Source organism: Saccopteryx leptura, chromosome 6 (genome assembly GCF_036850995.1).
Source record: "Saccopteryx leptura isolate mSacLep1 chromosome 6, mSacLep1_pri_phased_curated, whole genome shotgun sequence".
NCBI lineage: Eukaryota > Metazoa > Chordata > Mammalia > Chiroptera > Emballonuridae > Saccopteryx > Saccopteryx leptura.
The window spans coordinates 75,685,424-75,711,541 of record NC_089508.1 but is presented as its reverse complement, the minus strand read 5'-3'; the positions used below and the strand labels follow the sequence as shown (position 1 = coordinate 75,711,541).

General features: G+C 41.1%; 1 protein-coding gene across 4 annotated transcripts in view; it reads left to right on the top strand.

Annotated features, from left to right (window-relative positions):
* Positions 1 to 12,883: 12,883 nt before the first annotated feature.
* Positions 12,884 to 26,118, top strand: part of CTDSPL2 (CTD small phosphatase like 2) — a 91,514-nt gene continuing 78,279 nt past the window's right edge. The window contains exon 1 of one of the 4 annotated variants that reach the window (XM_066388311.1): positions 12,884 to 13,079. The gene's annotated coding sequence lies outside the window, so the exon portion shown is untranslated. Of the gene's footprint in view, positions 13,198 to 26,118 lie in introns of all 4 variants that reach the window. The other 3 variants (XM_066388312.1, XM_066388313.1, XM_066388310.1) reach the window with 3 other exon arrangements.

Sequence of the window (26,118 nt, the reverse complement as noted above, 5' to 3'; positions counted from 1 at the left end):
TCGAACCTGGGTCTTCTGCATCCCAGTCCAACGTTCTATCCACTGCGCTACCACCCGGTCAGGCTTATTTATTTTTTAACAGGGACAGAGAGAGAGTCAGAGAGAGGGGTAGATAGGGACAGACAGGAATGGAGAGAGATGAGAAGCATCAATCATCAGTTTTTCGTTGGGACACCTTAGTTGTTCATTGATTGCTTTCTCATATGTGCCTTGACCGTGGCCTTCAGCAGACTGAGTAACCCCTTGCTCGAGCCAGCGAGCTTGGGTCCAAGCTGGTGAGCTTTTTGCTCAAGCCAGATGAGCCCACGCTCAAGCTGGCGACGTTGGGGTCTCGAACCTGGGTCCTTCCACATCCCAGTCTGGTGCTCTATCCACTGCACCACGGCCTGGTCAGGCGAGCCAGGTAATTTTAAAGATTTTATTTTTCTGAAGTGAAAAGTGGGGAGGCAGAGAGACAGACTTCCGCATACGTCTGACAAGGATCCACCCGGCATGCCCACTAGGGGGCAATGCTCTGCCCATCTGGGGTTCTGCTCTGCTACAACTGGAGTCATTCTAGCGCCTGAGGCCGAGGCCATGGAGCCATCCTCAGCGCCTGGGCCAACTTTTGCTCCCATGGAGCCTTGAGCCAGGTAATTTTAAATAGTAATAAGAGCTATTAAAAATAAAACAAGCCTGACCTGTGGTGGCCCAGTGGATAAAGCGTCGACCTGGAAATGCTGAGGTCGCGGGTTCGAAACCCTGGGCTTGCCTGGTCAAGGCACATATGGGAGTTGATGCTTCCAGCTCCTCCCCCTTCTCTCTCTCTCTCTCTCCTCTCTCTCTCTCCTCTTTCTCTGTCTCTCTCTGTCTCTCCCTCTCCTCTCTAAAAAACTGAATAAATAAAAAAATAAAAATCTAAAAAAAATAAAAATAAAACAAAGTTCCAAGATCTTAAGGTTCCAAAATTTTAGGTTTTTACTTACCTGAAACATTACAGTTGTGTGGTTAGACCAGTGGTATTCAACCTGGTCCCTACCGCCCACTAGTGGGCATTCCAGCTTTCATGGTGGGTGGTAGCGGAGCAACCAAATTATAAATAAAAAGATAGATTTAACCATAGTAAGCTTTTTTTTTAATAGTAAGTTTTTTATAAAGATTTATTCTGTGAAACTTAGTGAAAATCCGACAAAAGTACTTGGTAATTATTATTATATGCTTTAACTTGCTGTAACTCTGCTTTATAAATTTTATAAAGTAAAGTTACTTCCCTACTTTATAAATCACCATTACTGTGGAACCGGTGGGCACTTAGAAAATTTTACTACTAACAGAGATACAAAAGTGGGCGGTAGGTATAAAAAGGTTGACTACCCTGGCTAGACTTATCACGAGCAAGGAGAGAACTGAGGCTGAAGAGGTATGAAAGGGTAAGACAGGGAGAACCTTGTAAATTCAGGTGACTTGCTACTCACTCATAAAGAAAAAATACAGAATATAAAATATACATGGAAGGATGATTCCAGGGGAAATGTTCAGCTTCAAAATGATTTTTTTTAAGAGAGAGATACAGACAGGAAAGGAGAGAAATGAGAAGTATCAACTTGTAGTTGTGGCACTTTAGTTGTTCATTGATTGCTTTCCTTTCTTTTTTAAATTTATTTATTCATTTTAGAGAGAGCAGAGAGGGAGAGATAGAGAGAAGGGGGGAGGAGCAGGAGGCATCAGCTCCAATATGTGCCTTGACCAGGCAAGCCCAGGGTTTCGAACCAGTGACCTCAGCATTCTAGGTCAACGCTTTTATCCACTGTGCCACCACAGGTCAGGATTGCTTTATATATATGCCTTGACTAGGAGCTCCAGCGAAGCCAGTGACCGCTTGCTCAAGCTAGTGACTTTGGGTTTCAAGCAAACAACCATAGAGTCATGTCTATGATCCCATGCTTAAGCCAGCAAGCCGTACTCAAGCCCGTGAGCTCAGGGTTTTGAACCTGGGTCCTCAGCATCCCAGGTCAATGCTCTATCCACTGCACCACCACCAGGTCAGGCCGAAATTATTTCTAAAATATGTCCCTTTATTTTAAAAAATCTGAAGATTGTGTGCCTTTTTAACTTGTCATTTGGTATATTGCTATAACAACAATATTTACTAAAATATGAGGACAGAGAATCTGTTAAAAATAAAATCTTACCGTAACTTGACTAGTGGTGGCACAGTGGACAGAGCATCGACCTGGGACACACTGAGGTCCTGGTTCAATACCATGAGGTCACTGGCTTGAGCACCGGCTCACTAGTTTGAGTGCAGGGTCGCTGGCTTGATTGTGGGATCATTGACATGATCCTGTGGTCACTGGTTTGAAGCCCAAGGTTGTTGGCTTGAGCAAGGGGGTCAGTGGCTCAGCTGGAGCCCTCCCCTCGCCCCCAGTCAAGGCACGTATGAACAACTAAAGTGCTACAACTAGCCTGACCAGGCGGTGGTGCAGTGGATAGAGCGTCAGACTGGGATGCGGAAGATCCAGGTTCGAGACCCCGAGGTCACCAGCTTGAGTGCGGGCTCATCTGGTTTGAGCAAAAAAGCTCATCAGCTTGGACCCAAGGTCGCTGGCTTGAGCAAGGGGTTACACAGTCTGCTGAAAGCCCCTGGTCAAGGCACATACGAGAAAGCAGTAAAAAAACTGATGATTGATGCTTCTCATCTCTCTCTGTTCCTGTCTGTCTGACTCTCTCTGTCCCTGTAAAAAAAAAAAAAAAAAAAAGAGAGAGAGAGAGACTAAAGTGCTACAACTATGATTTGATGTTTTATGCTTCTCATCTCTCTCCCTTTCTGTCTGTCTCTCTCTCCTATGTGCACGCAAACAAACAAAGTTATGAAGGAAATAGTCAATTCCCACAGTGGCTGACATTGGAAATTTCTGTTCCCTCACATGTCTAGCTCAATGGCTCCAATATGACAAACACTGTAACATCAGTACATTTTCAAAGTCTTAACGTCACATGTGGGCCATCTATATTCATTTCTAATTGTACAACATCCAGTTTTGTTTAAAAGACTCCTCACTAAGAGTTCCAAATGAAAATTCAACCAACTACACCAGAAAGAGGGAGAAATTTAATGGTGCATGTTAACAAATTGCATAAAAGGCAAGAGTCTCCTTGAGAACAATTGAAACTAGGACTTCAATACTGCCAATTTTGTTCACCAATTCCCAGTTCTGTTTCTCTACTTCATTCTCTCATACCAGCTCCCTTATTCAAAGCTCTAACCACGATTTCCAGGCCTGACCTGTGGTGGTGCAGTGGATAAAACATCAACCTGGAACACTGAGGTCAGCGGTTCAAAACCCTGGGCTTGCCTGGTCAAGGAACATATAGGAGTTGATGCTTCCTGCTCCTCAACCCTTCTCTCTCTCTCTCTCCCCTCTCTCTAAAATGAATAAATTTTTTAAAAAAATTTTCAGCAGGTCATATTTTCTTAATTTTGTCACCTGAGAGGGGCTGCTTTTCCTTTCTTAGTTGCACTTCAAAAAATCTGAGAGAAGGAAGACTTCTGCTCTGGCTGTGATTAAATAAGTTGACTAGCCCATCTAGGTTAGTAGCAGATAAAAAACTGGACAAAATATATTGAGCAACTGTTTTTTGGGCAGCATAAAACTGAAATTTTCAAGAGAAAGGAAACAAGCAGTTGAGCCCCATAATCAACCAGCTACCTATAATGTAGAGAGGCTGAGGTGCTGAGCTGAGAAAACAGATCATAGTGGGGAGCAGCTGAAGCAGTTGAAATCTGTGGGGTTGGGCTCAGAGAAGAGAGAGCTATTCAGAGAGAAATCCATATGGGGTCACCAGAAGTCCAGGGCTGCATATTATCAGAGCAAGAACATCTGATGCTTACCAGATAGCAGTTGCTATACAGTTGAGAATGGAACAGAGATACCAAAGATCAACAAGTGTTGGCATAAAAGAAGTGCAGAGTCATTGCATTTCTGGGTCTGCTCAGGTTTGGATTTTCTTAACAACAATGACATCCAGCTAGAATACTAGAAAGGTTGCACCTTAAGAGTAAAAACCATGCCTGAAAATAAGACCAATTCTAGACCTCCCCTAATATGCTCTGACAAGATTGGGGAGACAGAGTATGGAAGTTGTCCTGCCAAGTTGGAACCTATAAAACTACTTAGGCCTTCCATAGACATGAACTAACAAAACATAAAACCAAGCTAAATTATGGCAGTTTAAGGTGACCACTTTGTAACTGAAGTACCTGCAAAAACAAGAATCATTACTTTAAAGAAGATAATGGAATCGAGAATTTCTACAATGTATAAATAGTGTTCGTTATTCAATAAAAAATTACTAGAGGCCTGACCTGTGGTGGCACAATGGATAAAGCATCGACCTGGAATGCTGAGGCTACCAGTTCGAAACCCTAGGCTTGCCCAGTCAAGGCACATATGGGAAGCAACGGCTATGAGTAGATGCTTCCCATTCTCCTCTCTCTCTCTCCTTGCTATCTAAAAATCAATAAAAATTTTAAAAAATTTACTAGATATAAAGGCATAAAAGTGATCCATAGTTTTTAAAAAAGGGCATGGCCTTTGTTACTTTCCATATTGTTTATTATTTGATAATGCAGGTATTAAAAATGTTTTAATGAACAGAATGTTAGCACAGAGATGAAATGACAAAAAACCTGAGCATTCTAGAACTGCAAAGTACAATAACTGAAATGAAAAATTCATTGGATGGGTTTAATAGATTAGAGATGGCAAGAGAATGAACTTGAACTTGAAGCCTGACCAGGTGGTGGCGCAGTGGATAGAGCGTCTGACTGGGACACAGAGGACCTAGGTTTGAAACCCTGAGGTCACCACCACCTTGAGCATGGGCTCACCAGCTTGAGTGCAGGGTCACTGGCTGGCTTGAAGCCCAAGGTCACTGCCTTGAGCAAGAGGTCACTGGCTCTGCTGTCACCCCCCCCCCCATCAAGGCACATATGAGAAAGCAATCAATGAACAACTAAGGTGCTGCAACGAAGAACTGATGCTTCTCATCTCTCTCCTTCCTGTCGATTTGTCCCTATCTGTCCCTCTCTCTGTCTGTCTCTCTCACTTAAAAAAAACACGACATACAAATGTAGTTGTTCTATTAAATATTTGGAATAGAGGGTTAAAATATTGAGAGACCCAGAAATGTGGGTTCGGGATTCATTCTTTAAATATTTATTGAGTCCTCAAGATGCTGTTTACCGTACCTCCTGCTTAACACATAAGTCTAACAATTTCATCATGAAAGGAAAATGATCATTCTTTCAATTACTTATTTAGTACCTAATATATAGAGAGAACTGTTCAGATTATTGGGGATACAACAGTGAAAAAGTCCCTGCATTCATGGAACTTACATGCCAGATGGAGAGAGATTTTTTCTACACTCATAGTAATAAATGCTATGAGAAGAATAAATCAGAATAAAAAGGAATAGTGATGGCATAGTGCTGTTTTAGATTGGATGAGCAAGAAGCATTAACTATGTAATTTAAAACATTTTAGTAGCCACATTTTAAAAACATGAAATGTTGAGGTTTAAGCAGTATATCCAAAATATTACCATTTTACCAGGCCCAGCTGGGTGGCTCAGTGGATAGTGTTGTCTCTGCAGGGTGAGGTGGCTGGTTTGATTCCTGGTCAGGGTATATAGGAGAGGCAACCAATAAGTGCACAACTAAATGGAACAAGTTGGTGCTTCTCTCTCACTCCCCCTGCCCCTCCCCCTTCCTCTGTTTCTCTCAAATCAATGAAAAATAGCCTGACCAGGCGGTGGCGCAGTGGATAGAGCGTCGGACTGGGATGCGATGGACCCAGGTTCGAGACCCGAGGTCACCAGCTTGGCTCATCTGGTTTGAGCAAGGCTCACCTCAAGCAAGGGATTACCCGGTCTGCTGAAGGCCCACGGTCAAGGCACATATGAGAGAGCAATCAATGAACAACTAAGGTGTCGCAACAAAAAACTGATGATTGATGCTCCTCATCTCTCTCCATTCCTGTCTGTCCCTATCTGTGTCTCTCTCTGTCACTGTAAAAATAAATAAAAATTTTAAAAAATCAATGAAAAATAAACAAATGTAATCAATATAGAATACTATTAATATTTTGTTCTTTTGTAGTAAATGTAAAATCTAGTGTACATAATCACTTATAGCACATCTCAATTTGTACTCAATTGTCATTAGAAACATTTTATTAGTGTTTATAGTTCATTTAATTTACAGTAAAATAAGAATATTCACATATTCATGTTCTAAGCATACTTTTTCTTAAGTTTTATTTATTCATTTTAGAGAGGCAGAGGGAGAAAGAGAGACAGAGAGAGATAGAGAAGAGGGGGAGAAGCAGGAAGCATCAACTCCCATATGTTCCTTGACCAGGCAAGCCCAGGGTTTTGAACTGGAGACTTCAGCATTCCAGGTCAATGCTTGATCCACTGCACCACCACAGGTCAGGTTTAACTTTTTTCAATAGATGGTACTTTTTAGGGCAGTTTTAGGTTCACAGAAGTCTCCTTCCCTCCAACTTCCACCACCATCAACATCCTACTCTAGTGCAGAATTGTTATAACAGATAAGCCAACATTGTTAACATTATTATCAACCAAAGTTTTTAGTTTACATTAGAATTTACCCTTTGAATTATGCATTGTATGGATTTGGAGAAAGGTATGATGACATATATCCACCATTATGGTATGCAGAATAGTTTCACTCCCCTAAAAATCCCTCTGTTTCACTTATTTTTCCTTCCTTAGCCTAAATCCCTGACAACCACAGATCTTTTTACTGTCTCCATAGTTTTGCCTTTGCCAGAATGTCATATAATTGGAATCATATAGTATGTAGCCTTTTTACATTGGCTTCTTTCATCTAGTAATAGGTATTTAAGATTCCCCATGTCTTTTGTCTTCATGGCTTAATAAGCTCATTTCTTTTTAGCTGAATAATATTCTAATGTGTAGATATACCATAGTTTATTTATCTATTCACCTATTCAAGGACATCTTGGTTGCTCCAAGTTTTGTCAACTATGAATAAAGCTGCTATAAACATTCATGTGCTGGTTTTTGTGTGGATATGTTTTCAAATCCCTTGGGTAAATACCAAGGAGTGACTTTTTTATTGTAGTAAAGTACACATAACATAAAATTTACCATTGTTCATTTATGTGTAAAGTGTACACTTCAACCCTGGCCAGATGGCTCAGTTGGTTGGAGTGCACTCCCGAAGTGCAGAGGTTGCTGGTTGGCTCCCTGGTCAGGGCACATACAGAAACAGATCAACATTCCTGTTTCTCTCTCTCTCCCTTCCTCTCTATCTAAAATCAATTTTAAAAAAATTTTAAGCCTGAACAGGCAGTGCCACAGTGGATATAGTATTGGCCTGGGACACCAAAGACCCAGGTTCAAGACCCTGAGGTCACTGGCTTGAGCGCAGGCTTACCAGTTTGAGTGCGGGGTCACCAGCTTGAGTGTGGGATCATATACATGACCCGTGGTCACTTGCTTGAGCCCAAATGTCCCCGGCTTGAAGCCAAAAGTTGCTAGCTTGAGCCCAAGGTCACTGGCTTGGGCAAGGGGTCACTGGCTCAGCTGGAGACCCCTGGTCAAGGCCTGTATGCGAAAGCAATCAATGAAGAACTAAGGTGCTGCAACTATGAGTTGATGCTTTTCATCTCTCTGCCTTCCTGTCTCCCTTGCTCAAAAAAATTTTTTTGCCTGACCTGTGGTGGCACAGTTATAAAAGCGTCAACCTGGAATGCTGAGATTGCTGCTTCGAATCCCCAGGCTTGCCTGGTCATGGCACATATGAGAAGCAATTACTATGAGTTGATGCTTCCTGCTTCTCGCCATTCCCCTTTCTCTCTCCGTCTCTCTCTTCTCTTTCAAAAATCAATAAATAAAACCTTCACAATAAATTGAAATCAATAAAAAAATAAAATCTTAAAAAAATTTTTTTCTTTAAAGAAGTGTACAATTCAGGCCTGAATTATGGTGGTGCAGTGGATAAAGCATTGACCAGGAATGCTGAGGTTGCCAGTTTGAAATCTTGGGCTTGCCTGGTCAAGGCACATACGATTCCCACTCCTCCCCCACCACCTTTCTCTCTCCTCTCTGAAAAATCAGTAAAATCTTAAAAACATATTTTAAAGAAAGTGTACAATTCAGGAGTACATTCACAATATTGTACAACCATCACTAGTATCTAATTCCAGAACTTTTTTATCATTCCAAATGGGAACCTTGTTAGTCACTCAAGTATTAATTTCAAAATTTATTAAAATTAAATAAAACCAAAATTCTCAGTCACACTAGACACATTTCAAGTGCTCAGTAGTGGCTAGTGGCTATTGAAAAGCACAGGGCTGCCTGACCTGTGGTGGCACAGTGGATAAAGTGTCAACCTGGAGATGCTGAGGTCGCCGTTTTGAAACCTTGGGCTTGCCTGGTCAAGGCACATATGGGAGTTGATGCTTCCAGCTCCTCCCCCGTCTCTCTCTCCTCTCTCTCTCTCTGTCTCTCTCTCTCCCCCTCTCTCTCCTCTCTGAAATGAATAAATAAAATAAAAATTAAAAAAAAAAGAAAAGCAAAGCATAGGGCTAGGGGAAAGAATTAGAGGCAAAGGAAACAACAAATACAAAGCTCTTGATGTGGGAATTACACTTTTTTTTATTTTATTTATTTATTTATTTATTTATTTATTTTTTATTTCTGAAGCTGGAAACGGGGAGAGACAGACAGACAGACTCCCGCATGCACCCGGCACACCCACCAGGGGCTACGCTCTGCCCACCAGGGGGCGATGCTCTGCCCCTCCGGGGCGTCGCTCTGCTGCGACCAGAGCCACTCTAGCGCCTGGGGCAGAGGCCAAGGAGCCATCCCCAGCGCCCGGGCCATCTTTGCTCCAATGGAGCCTTGGCTGCGGGAGGGGAAGAGAGAGACAGAGAGGAAGGAGGGGGCGGGGGTGGAGAAGCAAATGGGCGCTTCTCCTATGTGCCCTGGCTGGGAATCGAACCTGGGTCCCCCGCACGCCAGGCCAATGCTCTACTGCTGAGCCAACCGGCCAGGTCGGAATTACACTTTTTTAAAGCACAGTTTATTGGTCAGTATGATGAGTATAAGAAACAGGTAGGGAATGTAGTCAGTAAAGTAGCCAAGAGTCAGATAATGAAGGGCCTAGTATATAGTAAAAGACTAGATTTTAAGAGTGATTAAAAATTTATAAAGAGGTTTAAAATAATCACTCTGGCTTCCATGTTGGAAAGATTAAAGGAGGTTCAAGAATGAACTAGGGCCTGACCAGGCAGTGGTGCAGTGGATAGAGCATCAGACTGGGATGTGGAGGACCCAGGTTCGAGACCCCGAGGTCGCCAGCTTGAGTGTGGGCTCATCTGGTTTGAACAAAGCTCACCAGCTTGAGCCCAAGGTCGCTGGCTTGAGCAAGGGGTTACTCGGTCTGCTGAAGGCCCATGGTCAAGGCACATATGAGAAAGCAATCAATGAACAACTAAGGTGTCGCAACGAAAACCTAATGATTGATGCTTCTCATCTCTCTCTGTTCCTGTCTGTCTATCCCTATCTATCCCTCTCTCTGACTCTCTCTCTGTCTCTGTAAAAAAACAAAAAAATAAACCAAAAAAACCCAAAAACTAGGAAAGTAGCTGAGCTGATGAGAAGTATTTGGATTCGGGATATGTTATCAAGGGTTAGTTCATTGCACTTACAATAAATTTGACATTAGATATGATAAAGAAAAACTGTATTCTGTAAGGTGGAGAACACAGAGGTTTGAGAGAAAACTGAATTTAGTTTTGACCATGTTAAGTTTCAGGTGGTCATTGTCGTAACGTGATCACAATATTGGAGAAAAGTGACAGCTCTGATAGCCCAATATTTATTATATTTCTTAGTGAATAAGAAAAATAGAACTCAGAGCAGAAGATAGAAATGCCTTATATATTGTGTAAAAAAGGTAAATATATTCCATTTACTCTGAAATGTGGAACCTACTGACTCGGAAGATCCAAGATAATTCTATAATATTACTTAGTGAACACCCTATTTCATTAATTTTTTTCATTTAGCAAGTTCTGAATAGCTTGAAAAGCATGCATGCCACAAGGTTGTTGCATCCCCCCCCCCTTTTGTGGCTACTGCTTCGCATTTAAGTATACTTAAGACTTCATTTTTAAATTCATATTTTAATTTACTTATTTAAAATTTTTATTTATTGATTTAAGAGAGATAAGAAGGGAGAGAAAGGCAGAAATGTTGATCTGTTCTTGTAAGTCCCTGACCAGAATCGAACTGGCGACCTCTGTGCATCATAACCCTGCTCTAACTAACTGAGTATCCGGCTAAGACTTAATTAAGTCCATATTTTTAAACTTTAATTCTAAAATCTTGGGAAGGGTTATTATTGAAGCTTAATGACATTACCTACCATTTAAGGCACAAGAAAAACACCTTGCTAGGTATTTTCCATAAATAATTTCATTTGATATTCACAATTCACTTAAGAAAAAGGCCACTGGATGTAAAAGACTGAGGCAGAAAACAGAACAACACTATTATCTTTTGTGAAAAATGGAGTTAAAATCGCAATAAATAAATAAACAAACAGAATAATGTTAAATTACAAAAGCACTTAGGCTTATTACCAGCAACCTTTCTAAACAACATTTAACAACAGTACACTGCCGTAGAGGCAGTATGATGTGCCATAATGAGGAGGGCTTAAGTCCTGATTGTATTTCTTCCTAGTTGATCGTTACTGTCTTTGGATAAGCACTTTTCCCCACCCTTCTTTAAAAAAAAAATATTCAGTGTCTTCTACTCAAGAGTGGGGAGACCAATATACCTATCTTATAGGGTTGTTAGGAGAATTAACATGCATATAAATGCATACAAGTGCTTTTTTTTATGCAAGTGCTTTGTAAATAACATTTTATTTAGGTTTTAAGAGAGTGAAGGTTTGAAATAATTGCTATATGGAATATACTTTTAGAAATATATTTTTATCCGATTTAAAATTTATTTTAGTCATCAGTTGGGGGTAATTGTTTAGTTGATATTTTGTTCCTTTCTACGATGTATACTGGATAATCAGTAATTATTTGTTGCTTTTCAATTAGTTTTGCAGGAATCTACTATTTTGTGGACTATTTTCAGTTCTGCATGCCACATACCACGGGCTGTCAATGTCGCATTCAGAGCATTTTTGTACTAGGAAGATTTAGGGTGCAAATAACTCAGAGCTTTGACAGGATCTGTAGTATATAAGTTTTCAGAAAACAGCCCACCTGCTTCACACTTTGAAACAGAAACAAGCAGATTTACAAGGATTCTCTGCCTACCTCTCAGCCTCATCTCTCTCCACTATCTTATCCCCATCTCTATTCCCGGTGCACAGAACTACTTCCCCAACTGCTCAAAGCAATCTCGTGTTTGGACCTTTTTTTTATATATATAAGATTTTATTTATTCATTTTAGAGAGGAAAGAGAGAGCGAGAGCGAGAGCGAGAGCGAGAGAGAGAGAGAGAGAGAGAGAAAGAGGGTAGGAGCAGGAAGCATCAACTCTCATATGTACCTTGACCGGGCAAGCCCAGGGTTTCCAACCTGCGACCTCAGCGTTCCAGGTCCTCTATCCACCCCGCCACCACAGGTCAGGCCTGGACCTTCCCATCTGTTGTTTGCTTTACCTAGACACTCCTCTTCTGTTAGCATCAATTCTTCCTTTATGTCACACTCAGATGTCATCTCACGAAAGCATTCCCATACCCCCCTCTTCGGCACCCGTATTGTGTTTCACAACGCCTGTCATTATATCACCCAGTATTTAAACTGTCTTTTTCAGTAGACTTTGAACTCTTGGAAGCCAAGGTCCATTCACTGTTGTATCTCTCGCACCTAATTTGGTCCTAACATTGTATTTTTCAATAAGTATTCCATGACTGAATTATGAGAGTACTCGGAGTTTTAGCAAACAGCGCCTTTCAAATTACTAGGCTTCGTTTTCTGATATCCCATTAAGACTAGACGCTCCGGACTGTTACATTTTCACCTGTGAGACTGACCGTCCTTTGACCCAGGCCTGCAGATATTGTAGAAACCCATTTATTTGCCTGAACAATCTGACTTCTTAGCAGAACCACCGCCAACTTCGCGTGGAGTTGAAGGGCGTGGGTTTGTATAACAGCTCCACAAGCAACTACTATACCCTCTAGGCAGCGAAGGAAGACCTTCACGTGCCACCGGGATCCCATAAAAGACGAAAGATTCGTCTGAGCCCGACCTCCGGCAGACTTCTCCACACACTAACCTCTTCAGCGCGCCAAGCCGTTAGTCCCACCGTCCAGCTTGGCTCCGCCCACCTGGCGCGCCGTAGTTAGGAAGCCCCAGCCGCCGGAGTGCAAGACGCGCGCCTAAGCCCCGCCTTCGGGGCGAGGGCGCGCTCCCCCTCCCAGCTCTGCCTGAGCAGTTCCGTTAGTAGAGGGAGGAAAAATCGTCCTTCGGGTCCCCGCCTCTCCACTCCCAACGCCTTACTCTATTCCCACTGCGACCACTACACAGCCAGCTACGGCGGCCCCTAAAGTACAAATATCCCGCAGTCCCTTGGCGTATCCTGATAGGTTTTGTTTTTGTTATTTCAGCTGGTCCTAAGGCCCTGTGTTCAATTGTTGTCAGGAATTGGAGCTCGCGGGTTTCTTTCGGCGACAGGCACTCCAGCGCCCTTCACTGAAATAAAAGTTATTTTTTTTTTCTGTTTTTCTTTCTTTCTTTTTTTTGCCGCTGTGGCCGTCCGCATTCCTTCCCTCCCACCCCGCGGAATTGTGGAGGGAGGGGGAAGAAGAAGTCAAAGCGCCTGCGCGGAGAGGCCGCTTTCCATCCGGGTCTCTGTCCGTGCGGTGCAGCAGGTCGGTAGGCGGGAAATGGCGACTGGCTGAAGGAGCTGGTTCTGTTGCTGCTGCGGGCTAAGCGGGAAAGACACCACACGTTGCGCAGTCGGGACCATAGTCGGAGCCTGAAGACACTTCTCTGTCGTCATAGTTAGGTAATGCTCCTCGTTCAGACACTGCCGCTGCTCCCAACCTCAGTCCTCCTCTTCCAGGGCCGTCTGCCGGGATCTCCTCCCCTCCTGAACCGGGTACTCCAGCAGCTCCCGCGCCTTGGTAGGCATGCACTGTTGGCGCCTCGTACGTCCGCTGTGTGGAGCCGCTCTTCTCTGGACTTCCCCCTGGGAACAGAAAGGGAGCTCACTTCCCGCCAGCTTCAGCTCCCAGGCTGCGCGGCCTGTGTTGTGATTTCTGGGGTTAGATTTCACTTTGCTACCCACCCCCACCCCGATCTCTCGTTCCTAATCCCAAATCCTGTGGTCTCTCCGGATAATTGGGTTAGATCAGCTTTTCTAACCTTGGCCCACCTGTTTTCGGTATTTCGTTCTATCTAGAAGGGTGCTTTTAGGGGGGCGTTGCTCTGTCTCAGTTTTTATCAACACCCTTTCAGGATCTGGAAGAAGAGATTTCATCAAGATCTGTTTGTCTTCTGTACTGTTAAAATGTTGAGTTGACATTGTTACTTTTTCAAATCAAGAGTGATAGTAAAGAACAGCCCGTGTGGAAGGCCTCTGGTTTCTTTAGTGGTCAATTAAGGGTGACTCTTGTACTCCGTAGTATTCTACGCTTTCTTTGGTTATTAAATACCTGTCTGGATGTTTTGCTTCTTGACTAGAATTCCGTGATAAATAGTTGTATAAGTAAATCGTGCTTATTTACTTCTCACCCTAGTGGTGGCTGGATGTGTGAACGATGTCAAACACGTTGAGTACCTTAGGGAAGCCTAAGGAGGTACTGCTCATAAACTGCACTAACATCCTGAAATGAAATGTGCCTGCAGTAGATGTTCCTCCAAGGCAGGGATTTATTTTTCTGATAGTAATACAGCAGTACCAAGATTGCTGCCCAATATGGGTATAAGGATTAGTGACTTAAATGATAGATTTATCTTCATAGTTTTTAGATTGTAGATTTTTTTTTAAATAAACTTTTTCCATTCTTTTACAACTTTTATATTTTCATTTGTTGTCTGGCTATTAAAGCAAGGAAATGGCTAGTTAAAGCTAGTTTTATTCCTCCTTCATAATTATTATTATTATCATTATTACATTACATAAAGAGAAGTAATAAAGCTGTTGGTGTCTTTTGGAATTTGTTTTTCGATCATGTTAAATTTGAGTTTGTTAAATTATAGTTAAATAAACTATAAAGTTTTTTTTTTTTTTAACTAATCAAATGAAGTTTTTAAAGTGTGGTTTGTATTACATATCATTTGATGTTTATAACTCAGGTTTTCAGCTCTCTAGGTCCAGTTTAGAAGACTTAACTATTGTTAGTATATTAGAGTTAAATTTCAGTAATAAACAGGATCATTATAGTGGTCATTTGGTAGATTTCATGCCCCCTCCCTCCCAAGGTCATAAAGAAAGTCAAGGGAAAATGTAGCTCTTGCTTGAAGTAGCATTTTAAGATTGAGTCAAACTTCATACTTCTAGGACCAAAAGAATAGGAAGTGAGAAGTGGAGGTGAGGATATATGGGATACTTGCTGAAATTATTGGTCTACTAGTGTAGGCTTTATCTGTACATTAATGACATTTTTGAGTAGTTTATAAAATGTTAACGTTTTTAATAAAATTTGACTTTATAGGTTGGTGAGTGAGCTTTGAATGTAGATTTTTGTCTTCAAGAATTCTCCCAAGTTGTTTTAATCTATACTCATTTAGTACCTGCAGTCTTCTAATATTCTTCTAGAACTCTCAATGATGTAAAAGCTCTAAGTGGTATAGTCCTTAACCTTGAGGACTTGTAGATATATAGAAATTTCAAATAGGATTGCAGAGAAAAAATAAATGGATTGGTATGTTTTATAATATTTCAATCTACATAGAGCTAATAATGTTATTCTTTTTCTACTGTTAAATTAAGAATTGGGGAAGTTGTATCTTAATTCATCTAGCTGATCTCAAGTTTAAGATTTGTGGTTAAGAGGTTTCTTCACAAGATTATTATATAACAGAATCTATTCAGTTCTGGTTTAAAAACAACTTGGACCTGTTCAGAAAAACTCTGGACTTGTAATCGTAGAATTAATTGCAGGTTGAATAAAATGATATTAAGTAATCTCAGTCATAGACAGTGGTTTGGATTAATGTGGTAAAGAATAAAGTGGTTTGTCAGAATTCAAAATAAATACTACTATCTAATTATAATTGTAATTTATCAACTTACTATGAAAGTGTAAAGTAGAAAAGATACTTTAAATACTAAAGATCAAATGTGCTGGGAGGACCTCATATATGGTGTGTTCTGAATAATTAGGGGTAGGTTAAAAAGTTATCTGACCATTTTAATGGAATTGGCTACAGAGATTCATTTGCTCAGCTTTGAAGATGAGAAGATTTAACAGATAGGGGACTTAGATAAAATCATACAATTGCATTTTTAGTCTTCACTTGTTTGACATTGACCATGAGACATAAGTCTAAGACAGGCATATATTCACTATGATTATGTGATCATATTAACTTTTAATTTGATCTATGTTATATTATAATTGGATCTGTGTTACAGATAAGTGTATATGGTTGACTGTGAAGCTAAATTTTGTCGCTGGTGTGTTACAGATTTTAAAAAATTGTTTAAAATGACAAATTTTTTAGAAGAGAAACTTTAAAATACTGTCTTTTATTGATAATATTGGCACAGATTAGTTTTCTATACAGATAGGTTAAGATTCATAGGCAGGAGAATATAGAAGTAAGCTTTTAGGCAGTGTCTGTGATTAGAGGAGGTATGGCATATAATAAGAACAGGGGAGAAAGGCATAATGGGGGTAAAATCATAATTTGAACTTTTGGCATTTTGGGGTCCGTTGGGAATCTCGTGAATATAACAGAAATGATGGGTGAGACTAAGTGTGATCCCAAGAAAAATTGTGGGATCTATATTTTTTTGTCAGTTTTTTAAAAAAACTTTAAAAATTGATTTTAAAGAGAGAGAAAGGGAGAGTGAGACAGAAACATCAATATGTTTTTGTATGTGACCTGACCAGGGATCCAACTGCAACCTCTGTGCCTCGAGACAACACTTGAACCAACTGAGCTATCCTGTCAGGGCTAAGAAGAATCGTGGGATAATTATTATTTTTTTTTTCATTTATTTATTTATTTATTTTTAGTGAGAGACTCGGAGAGAAACAGAGATGGACAGATAGGGACAGACAGGAAGGGAGAGAGATGAGGAGCATCAATTCTTCATTGTGGCACCTTTCGTTGTTCATTGATTGCTTTCTCATGTGCCTTGACATGAGTGGGAGGGGCTCCAGCTAAGCCAGTGACTCCTTGCTCAAGCCAGTGACCTTGCACTTCAAGCCAGCGATCATGGGGTCATGTCTGTGATCCCACACTCAAGCCCGCAACCCTGCGCTCAAGCTGGCAGTCTTGGGGTTTTGAACCTGGGTCCTCTGTGTCCCAGGCTGACACTCTATCCACAACGCCACCACTTGGTCAGGTGAATCGTGGGATCTTATGGACAAATATGGTTTATAGGTTCAGCCAGCCCTTCTGTTTGTTTACCTCATCAGTAGATCCTGCATTTAATATAGTTTTTTTAGAAAAGAGTTTAGAGAAACGCTAAAATGCTGTTGGAAAAAAATAGCGTTATAAAGATTTACATAAAAAGTCTTAACTTTAATATAAGGTCAGAGTAGGTCAATTGGCTATATTACTGACCCCATATTTTGTGTGTGTGTGTGTGACAGAGACAGAGAGAGGAACAGACAGCAGGAAGGGAGAGGGATGAGAAGCATCAATTCTTCGTTGCAGCACCTTAGTTGTTCATTGGTTGCTTTCTCATATGTGCCTTGACCCGGGACTACGGCAGAGTGAGGGACCCCTTGATAAAGCCAGTGACCTTGGGCTTAAAGCCAATGACCTTTGGCCTAAAGCCAGCAACCATGGGATCATGTCTATGATCCCACGCTCAAGCCAGTGACCCTGCACTCAAGCTGGTGAGCCCACGCTCAAGTTGGCGACCTCGGGGTTTCAAACCTGGGTCCTTTGCATCCCAGTCTGATGCTCTATTCACTGTGCCCCTGCCTGGTCAGGCACTGACCCTATATTTTATGGTGTTCATAGAGTCTCCTGTATTAATTTAGAGAGAATGTAGAAGAGCAAATATGTCTAGATTAAACATGAATCGTCAGCAGTGCTTCAGTTGAGATTCTAGCAATCTGGTTTTCATAATAGCTATAATACTTTTAGGACAAGGAAGTGTGTTTATTTCTTTGGTTAAAGAAGCATAAAACTATTATTGGAAGTGTAAGGTATTTTCCCACTGAGGAAGAAAGAAGGGCATAGCTACGAAGTGTGGAATAGCAAAAGCTTTATTTAGTAGAGCACTTCCCGGACGATGTTCTCTGGTCTGAAAGACAGGGGGCCAGAGAAGTTGTGGGGGGATCCGCGTGGGGGTAATTTATAGGGTCATTAGGGTGGTTGAGTTGATATGACCTGGCGAAATTTCATCGGCTGACGGACAGTCATTCTTTTTCAAAGTACTCCTGGGAAATTTTTTTTGGCGCACATGTGTGTGGGCAGTTCCAGCCAAAGTTCCCGGGCCTGGTTCCTCAGGTGACCTTCCCCCATTGCCAACCGACTTCACAGGAAGGTGCTTGAATACTTTATAAATAATTGGGATTAATATTTAGTAATACTGGGTTATATAGTTTAGGAAGAATGTTTTCTTTCTTTGGACTAAATACTTACATATTCAGAAATTAAAAAATTTTTTTTTTCTTTGACAGAGTCAGAGATAGGGACAGGCACGAAGAGAGATGAAAAGCATCAATTCTTCGTTGTGGCATCTTAGTTGTTTATTAATTGCTTGTTCATTGATTGGTTTCTCATATGTGCCTTGAGGGGGCGGCACTACAGCAGAGTGAGTGATCCCTTGCTCAAGCCAGCGACCCCGCACTTAAACTGGTGAGCCCACGTTCAAGCTGGTGACCACAGGATTTTGAACCTGGGTCCTCTGCCTCTCAGTTCAACGCTCTATTCATTGTACCACTGCCTGGTCAGGCTTAAATTTTTATTTATTCATTTTATAGGGGGGGAGCAGAAAGCATCAACTCCCTTATGTGCCTTGACGGGGAAAGCCCAGGGTTTTGAATCAGGGACCTCCAGCATTCCAGGTCGACACTTGATCCACTGCTCCACCCCAGGTCAGGCTCAGAAATTTTATGGAAACTAAAAATGCAGAGACATTGCTGAAAATGAATAAAAAAGGGAAGATTAAGACTCTGTGGGCCCTGGCTGGTTTGCTCAGCAGTAGAGCAGTGGCCTGGCATGTGGAAGTCCCAGGTTTGATTCCTGGTCAGGACACAGGAAAAGTGACCATTTGCTTTTCCACCCTTCCCTCTCCTCCCTCCCTCCCTCTCTCTCTCTTCCCCTCCTCTCCCACAGCCATGGCTTCAATGGTTTGAGCAAGTTGGCCCCAGGAGCTGAGGATGGTTCCATGGCCTTGCCTCATGTACTCAATTGCCAAGCAACAGTGCAGTGGCCCCAGATGGGCAGAGCATCAGCCCCAGACGAGTGGGTTGCCCAGTGGATCCCAGTCGGGGCAAGAACGGGAGTCTGTCTTTCTGCCTACCTGCCTCTCAATTAAAAAAAAAAAAAGACACAGCCTGACCAGGCGGTGGCACAGTGGATAGAGCGTCGGACTGGGATGCGGAAGACCCAGGTTCGAGACCCCGAGGTCCCCAGCTTGAGCACGGGCTCATCTGGTTTGAGCAAAAGCCCACCAGCTTGAACCCAAGGTCACTGGCCCCAGCAAGGGGTTACTTGGTCTGCTGAAAGCCCGCGGTTAAGGCACATATGAGAAAGCAATCAATGAACAACTAAGGTGTTACAACGCACAACGAAAAACTAATGATTGAAAAAACAAACAAACAAAAAACTAATGATTGATGCTTCTCATCTCTCTCCGTTCCTGTCTGTCTGTCCCTGTCTATCCCTCTCTCTGACTCACTATCTCTGTAAAAAATAAATAAATAAAGTTAAAAAAAAAAAGACACAATCTTTAGCAGCACAATCAGATATTTTAAGTTTCTTATGTTGACCAGTTAATGTAGTAGTTAAGTAGGAATCTAAAAGTGCATTTTATTTGTTTGTTTTAAAGATTATATTTATTGCCTGACCTGTGGTAGCACAGTGGATAAAGCATCGACTGGGAATGCTGAGGTCGCCAGTTCCAAACCTTGGGCCTGTCAGGTCAAGGCACATATGAGAAGCAACAAAAAAGTGACTAGGAGTTTATGCTTCTCACTCCTCCCCCACTCCTCCCTAGAAAATCAGTAAATACAGTCATTTTTTTAAAAATTGATTTTCGAGACAGGAGAGAGAGAGAGAAAGGCAGGAGTGGGGAGAGAAGAGTTGGAATATCGAGTCAGTATTGCTTCCCATATGTGTATGTATGTGCCTTGGCCAGGCAAGCCCAGGGTTTCAAACCGGTGACCTCAGCATTCCGGGTCGATGCTTTCTTTATCCACTGTGCCACCACAGGTCAGACAAACTACATTTTCTTTTAAAAAGAATGTTACTTGTTAAAGAAAAATAATCCAGAACCCATAAGTATTGTTTTAGTTGAGAAAAAAAAACCTGATTATTTATTTTAGTAATAATTGCTTTCTTCCTGGTATTTCCCAAATATGTACGATTATCCTGTTGAATTGAAAATGATTGACTTCTCACTGACCTTACAAGTACCTGCTTTAGTGTGTTTTGTTAAATAAGATAATTATACAGTCTTTGAATTTTCTGATGTGCTGATAAAAATTTGAAAAAAATCACAATCACGTGTTAAACAATCATGCATTTTTCCCTCATTGGGTATATATCTTTTTATATTTTTATTTGTTAGTTGCAAACAAGAGGGCACTTCTTTCAGAGAATTATGATTGTACTTAATTTTTTACTAGTAATTTAAAATTTTACTCTTTATAAACCTTATCTTCAGTTTATCTCAATTATGATGATTAGTTTTTCCTTGGTTGGTAGTGCTGAGGATAGTGGAGCATTATTTCAGATATTAAGTGCAAATTTATTTTAGACAAAGGCTTCATTCACTGTTTTACTTTATAATATTAAGGTTGTTTTAGTTAATAACTTTTTTTTCTTTGTCAGTATTCATGAAATCTTTTCTTACTATCAAATTAGTGTGATCTAAGGGTTTCAGATTTCTACTGGCCTGAGAGAGTGAATTTAGTATAAAATTACTTTAAAAAAATTTATTTTTAGATTTTATTTATTGATTTTTTTTTTTTTTTTTTTTTTTTGGAGATGGGGGAAGAGAGAGAGGGAGTGTGAGAAAGAGGGGGGGAAGCAAGAAGCATCTACTCTTAGTAGTTTCCTCCTGTATGTGCCTTGACCTGGCAAGCCCAGGGATTTGAACCTGCAACCTCAGTGTTCCAGGTCGACGCTATATCCACTGCGTCACAAGTCAAGCTAAAATTAATTTTTTTTTTTTTTTTTTTTTTTTTTGTGGCAGAGACAGAGTCAGAGAGAGGGACAGATAGGGACGGACATATAGAAAGGGAAAGAGATGAGAAACATCAATTCTTTGTTGTGGTTCCTTAGTTGTTCATTGATTGATTTCTCATATGTGCGGGGGGTTGGGGGGGACTGCTCTAGCCAGCGATCTGGAGCTCAAGCTGGTGAGCCTTGTTCAAACCAGATGAGCCCACACTCAAGCTGGTGACCTCGGGGTCTCAAACCTGGGTCCTCCGTGTCCCAGTTCGATGCTCTATCCACTGCGCCACTGCCTGGTCAGGCTAAAATTAATTAAAAAAAATTTTCTTTTTAAATTTTATTTATTTATTTATTTATTTTTTACAGAGACAGTGAGTCAGAGAGAGCGATAGACAGGAACACAGAGAGATGAGAAGCATCAGTCATTAGTTTTTCGTTGCGCATTGTAACACCTTAGCTCAGGGGTCCCCAAACTTTTTACACAGGGGGCCAGTTCACTGTCCCTCAGACCATTGGAGGGCCAGACTATAAAAAAAACTATGAACAAATCCCTATGCACACTGCACATATCTTATTTTAAAGTAAAAAAACAAAACAAGAACAAATACAGTATTTAAAGTAAAGAACAAGTAAATTTAAATCAATAAACTGACCAGTATTTCAGTGGGAACTATGGGCCTGCTTTTGGCTAATGAGATGGTCAATGTCCGGTTCCATATTTGTCACTGCTAAATGTAACAAGTGATGTGACGTGCTTCCAGAGCCGTGAGACGTGCATCCCATGTCACTGGAAGTAGTACTGTATGTGAGCGATGCCATGCTTTGCGTCTCTCACTGACCACCAATGAAAGAGGTTCCCCTTCCAGAAGTGCGGCGGGCGCCGGATAAATGGCCTCAGGGGGCCGCATGTGGCCCGTGGGCCGTAGTTTGGGGACCCCTGCTAGCTGTTCATTGATTGCTTTCTCATATGTGCCTTGACCGCGGGCCTTCAGCAGACCAAGTAACCCCTTGCCGGAGCCAGTGACCTTGGGTTCAAGCTGGTGGGCTTTTTGCTCAAACCAGATGAGCCCGCGCTCAAGCTGGCGACCTCGAGGTCTCGAACCTGGGTCCTCTGCATCCCAGTCCAATGCTCTATTCACTGCGCCACTGCCTGGTCAGGCTAAAATTAATTTTTTATTTTATTTTATTTATTCATTTTTAGAGAGGAGAGAGAGAGAGACAGAGAGGGATAGAGAGGAGAGAAAGAAGGGGGAGGAGCTGGAAGCATCAACTCCCATAGGTGCCTTGACCAGGCAAGCCGAGGGTTTCGATCCGGTGACCTCAGCATTTCCAGGTCAACGCTTTATCCACTGCGCCACCACAGGTCAGACCCTAAAATTAATTTTTTAAATAGAAGTTTTTTCCAAAGAGCATAAATTGGTTATTTCTCTCCCCTTGCCTGGTTTTTGTGAGAACTACTTAAAGCACTCTTAGGAAAACTGCCAAAATTAAGTTTACTTGTTTAAATTTTCAATGTGTCTTTGTTAACGTATGTAATAAGTACGTTATAATTTGTATGTATACAAGTGACCCCAGTAAATTAAAATATTTATGTTAGGATATGTATATTTTGTAGAAAGGCTACTATAAGATGAAAAATGGTAGACTAGAGTGACAGGTTTTCTGTGCACTTTTTGAGGGGAAAAAGTTTCTCATGACTGTTCTGGTACTCAGTTCTTAGGAATTCATAACCTATATTTTGCTAAAATAACACATTGTGTTATAAAGTTTTATTGGTATGAATTTTTTTCATACCATGAACTAAAATGCTCTCTTACAAGTTGTTTAAATTATTAAATTTACTGGAGATAGTTAATTTTCAATTACTATATTTCCCCAAGCTTAACACATTCCCATGTATAAGAAGACGCACCTTAATTTTGGGGCCCGAAATATGTTTATTTTTTTAAAGACTTTATTCAATTTTCAGGGGGAGGGGAAGGGGGGGAGCAGGAAACATCAACTCCCATATGTGCTTTGACCAGGCAAGCCCAGGGTTTCGAACTGGCGACCTCAGTGTTCCAGGTCGACTCTTTTTTTTTCTTTTTCTTTTTTACAGAGACAGAGAGAGAGTCAGAGAGAGGGACAGACAGACAGGAATGGAGAGATGAGAAGCATCAATCATTAGTTTTTTGTTGAACATTGTGACATATTAGTTGTTCATTGATTGCTTTCTCATATGTGCCTTGACCACAGGCCTTCAGCAGACCGAGTAACCCCTTGCTCGAGCCAGTGACCTTGGGGCCAAGCTGGTGAGCTTTTTTGCTCAAACCAGATGAGCCCGCGCTCAAGCTGGCGACCTCGGGGTCTCGAACTTGGGTCCTCCGCATCCCAATTCGATGTTCTATCCAATGCACCACCACCTGGTCAGGCTCCAGGTCGACTCTTTATCCACTGTGTCACCACAGGTCAGGCTGGGCTCGAAATTTAAAAAAAAAAAAAAAAGGAATTACATAAAGTTATTGAACTCAAGTTTTATTTATTATAAAATTCACTCAACTACTCATCACAGTCAAAACTCTTATTCATTAGTTTGTCCTCATCTATGTCTGATGACGAATCACTGTCTTCAACAATGAGCAGAAAAACAAGCGAGAAAAACTGGGAAATGCAAGTAAAAAAAATCTACAACCACTGTATAAGACGCACCCAATTTTTAGATCCTAAATTTTTCGAAAAAAGTGTGTGTTATACATGGGGAAATACGATACTGTTCTTTTGAAGTTTAGGTTAAAGAAATAAAAGTAAGTAATGCTTTTAGCAGAAGGACATATATATACTGTCTCATTCTGTCTGTAACAAATGATGATTTTGCCTGTGGTATTTCTTCTGGAAACATAAAAGGTTCTAAGTTGGGTGCTAATAGTATTTTAAAACATGTATCTGATTGTGCCTTAAGTATTTTCAGTGATCAACAAACTGAATAGTGCCATTTTCTTTTCTTAAAAAATTTTAATTTTTATTTATGGATTTTTAGAGAAAAGTGAGAGAGAGAGAAAGAGCGGGGAGAAGCAGGAAGCATCAACTCATTGTAGTTGCTTCCTGCATGTGCCTTGACCAGGCAAGGCTAGGGATTTGAACTAGTGACCTCAGCATTCCAGGTCGACACTTTATCCACTGCGCCACCACAGGTCAGGCTTTTTCTTCTTTTCATTTTTTTTTCTTTTCTTCTCTTTTCTTTTTTCCTTCTTTTCCAAGTGAGAGGAGGGGTGATAGACCCCCACATGTGCCCCTACCAGGATCCACTGAGCAACTCCCTTCTGAGGCTGATGCTCTGCCTGGGTGGGGCTATGTTTACAACTGAGCTAATTTTAGCACCTGAGGCAGAGGCTCCACAGAGCCATCCTCAGTACCTGGGGCCATTGCGCTCAACCAATCAAGCCATGGCTGCAGGAAGAGGGGAGAGAGAAAAAAGGAGGGGAGAAGCAGATGGTTGCTTCTCCTGTGTACCCTGACCAGGAATTGAACGTGGGACAGCCACATGCTGGGCCGATGCTCTACCACTGAGCTAACCGGCTAGGGCTAATAGTGCCATTTTCATGGAGTGTTTTAGTCATCAGCAATCTAATGGTCCAGATATTGTTTTCCTAGAGAAAGAATGGTTTTAGAAAAGACTCTCTTGCCTTGGCCGGATAGCTCAGTTGGTTAGAGTATCATCCTGAAGCACAGAAGTTTCCAGTTTGGTCCCTGGTCATGCTCTCTCCCTTCTTCTCTTTAAAATCAATAAAATCAACATAAAAAAAAAAAAAGAAAATACTCTGGTTTTTTGGTTGTTCATTGAAGAAAATCTTAGGGAAAAAACCTCATAATTTTATCAACCTAACTCTGCAGTTATTTTATTTTTTTGTATATTCCCTATATTTTGGCAAAGTTTATTACATTTAATAGTTTCTGAAGAGCTTACGGTATTAGCTAATAAAAAGAAAAATCATGTCAGAAGTAATATCCAAAAAAGATCACCTGTTTTTTTCACATTATTTTTATTATTATTTCTTTTTATTTTTTGTATTTTTCTGAAGTGGGAAGGCAGAGAGACAGACTCCCGCATGTGCCCCACTGGGATCCACCAGGCTTGCCCATATGGGGCATTGCTTGGTTGCAACCGGAGTCATTCTAGCGCCTGAGGCAGAGGCCATGGAGCCATCCTCAGCTCCTAGACCAACTTTGCTCCAGTTGAGCCTTGGCTGCGGGAGGGAAAGAGAGAGATAGAGAGAAAGGAGAGAGGGAAGGGTGAAGCAGATGGGCACTTCTCCTGTGTGCCCTGACTGGGGATCGAACCCAGGACTTCCACATACTGGTCAATGCTGTACTGCTGAGCCAACTGGCCAGGGCCTCATTATTTTTAATTTATTTTTTAATTTATTTAATTTATTATGTTGACATGGTTTTAAGTGTCCCACTCAATATAACCATCTACATACTGCACTGTGCCTCCCCATGCCCCGTGTGAATTTCTTTCTCCCCTCATTTCACCCTTCACTCCCTCACCCCCTCTTTTTCCCCTCACCCTCTCTTCTGCCTTTCTCTCCTCAATCTACCTCCCCTTCCCCTCTGGCTATTGCTACTCTGTTGTCTGTATATATGTGTTATCCATATATGTCTTTTGGCTAATCCCTTTATCTTCTTGAATGTAATCCCCAAGACCACCAGGTCTTTACCACACACTTCACTGGGAAGGGTTCAATGAAGTCTTGGAGTTAGTTGGTGCTTTATATAATACTCCTCTGTTTATTCCTTCTGCCCTAGTTGACTTTTGACTTTTATTAGGTAAGTAGGAGCAACAGAGAAACCTCCTCCTTCTCTGAAGTCATTTAATGAAGGATTAAGGAGGTAGTGGAGAGTAAAAGTGGATAGTTGAAGTACCTGAAGCTATTGATTTTAGGGTTAGTCAAGCTAGAAATATAGACCCTGAAAATGGATGCTGATACTTTTGAAAATATCATTTAGTATCAATGAAGGCAATAATTTTTAGGTTTTCCTTTCATTAATATAAATTTAATAGTGATAGCATTTGTAAATTAACAAATCCATAGAAATTCAGAGCAAGAGAAAGACCAAAGGGGTCATCTGCTCTAGTAATGTCTTTGTTTTATTAATGATGAAGCATTCTGAAGACTTTTTAACTACATGTAGTAAATGTTTGTCTTAATTAGTTTGTTTAGGGATGAGTTGTGTGTGATAGAAGGAAGAAAACAGGATTAATTAATGACTCACCTCATTTAGACGACTTTTTTTTTTAAGGTAAAATTTACATGTAGTGAAATGCACAGACCTAATATCCAGTAACTTCTTTTGCTGTTGAGGAAATGAAGTACTGAAATGATTGCATGATTTAATCAGTGTCACAGCTAACTAATGATAAATTCAGAATTGGTACCTTCATTCCAGAGGTTATTCCTCTAGTTACTCTCAGCCTACTCCAGAACCTTGCATGCACATATTCTTTATATAGCCAACTTATACTTTATGCATAC